Source organism: Arachis stenosperma, chromosome 9, assembly GCF_014773155.1.
Source record: "Arachis stenosperma cultivar V10309 chromosome 9, arast.V10309.gnm1.PFL2, whole genome shotgun sequence".
NCBI classification, from domain to species: Eukaryota; Viridiplantae; Streptophyta; class Magnoliopsida; order Fabales; family Fabaceae; genus Arachis; species Arachis stenosperma.
Genome location: NC_080385.1, coordinates 89,948,877 through 89,950,421, shown reverse-complemented (window position 1 = coordinate 89,950,421; position 1,545 = coordinate 89,948,877). Strand labels below are relative to the sequence as shown.

General features: G+C 41.9%; 1 non-coding gene across 1 annotated transcript; it reads left to right on the top strand.

Annotated features, from left to right (window-relative positions):
• Positions 1-1,116: 1,116 nt before the first annotated feature.
• Positions 1,117-1,224, top strand: LOC130953393 (small nucleolar RNA R71). The gene has a single exon (XR_009075564.1). It is a non-coding gene; the product is annotated as a small nucleolar RNA R71 (small nucleolar RNA).
• The last annotated feature ends 321 nt before the right edge of the window (positions 1,225-1,545 follow it).

The following is a 1,545-nucleotide window of genomic DNA, read 5'->3' as shown; positions in this document are numbered from 1 at the left end:
AGGTATAGAAAACTTCCCAGGATCCTGCCTCTTTTGAGGCAGTTTCTGCCTAGACAAGTCATCCAGTTCTTTGGTGAGCAAGGGAGGTTCATCCTCCCAAGTCTCATTTCCAAATAACTTGTCATTTAGCTTCATGATTGCTCCAAGGTATTTAGCAACTGCTCTTCAGTGACATACTCATCTCTTCAGAGGAAGAATACTCATCAGAGCATGAATGGCAGAAGTAAGTCCAATGGAATCTCTATGGTCTCATTTTGAGCCTCAGATTCCCATTGGAACTCAGAGGAGATTGGTACACGCTCATTGAGGTCTTCCTCAGTGGCGTCCTCCTCTTCTCTTTCTCGCCATATTCGGCCATATCTATGGCTTGCACTCTCCTTTTGGATTTTCTTCTGTATTACTTGGGAGAGTGCTAGGAGGGAGTTCAGTGACTTTCTTGCTCAGCTGACCCACTTGTCCTTCCAAATTTCTGATGGAGGACCTTGTTTCATTCATGAAACTTTGAGTGGTCTTTATTAGATCAGAGACCATTGTTGCTAAGTCAGAAGTATTCTGCTTAGAACTCTCTGTCTGTTGCTGAGAAGATGATGGAAAAGGCTTGCTATTGCTAAACCTGTTTCTTCCACCATTATTGTTATTGAAACCTTGTTGAGGTCTCTCTTGATTCTTCCATGAGAAATTGGGGTGATTTCTCCATGAAGAATTGTAGATGTTTCCATAGGGTTCTCCTAGGTAATTCACCTCTTCCATAGAAGGGTTCTCAGGATCATAGGCTTCTTCCTCAGATGAAGCTTCCTTAGTACTGCTTGGTGCATTTTGCATTCCAGACAGACTTTGAGAAATCAAATTGACTTGTTGAGTCAATATCTTGTTCTGAGCCAATATGGCATTCAGAGTATCAATCTCAAGAACTCTTTTCTTCTGACTAGTCCCATTGTTCACAGGATTCCTTTCAGAAGTGTACATGAATTGGTTATTTGCAACCATTTCAATCAATTCTTGAGCTTCTGCAGGCGTCTTCTTCAGATGAAGAGATCCTCCAGCAGAGCTATCCAAAGACATCTTGGATAGTTCAGAGAGACCATCATAGAAAATACCTATGATGCTCCATTCAGAAAGCATGTCTGAAGGACATCTTCTGATTAATTGTTTGTATCTTTCCCAAGCTTCATAGAGGGATTCTCCATCCTTCTGTCTGAAGGTCTGGACTTCCACTCTAAGCTTACTCCATCTTTGTGGTGGAAAGAACTTTGCCAAGAAGGCATTGACTAGCTTTTCCCAAGAGTCCAGGCTTTCTTTAGGTTGAGAATCCAACCATATTCTAGCTCTGTCTCTTACAGCAAAAGGGAATAGCATCAGTCTGTAGACCTCAGGGTTAACCCCATTAGTCTTGACTGTGTCACAGATTTGCAAGAATTCAGCTAAGAACTGATGAGGATCTTCCATTGGAAGTCCATGGAACTTGCAATTCTGTTGCATTAGAGAAACTAATTGAGGCTTAAGCTCAAAGTTGTTTGCTCCAATGGCAGGGATAGAGATGCTTCT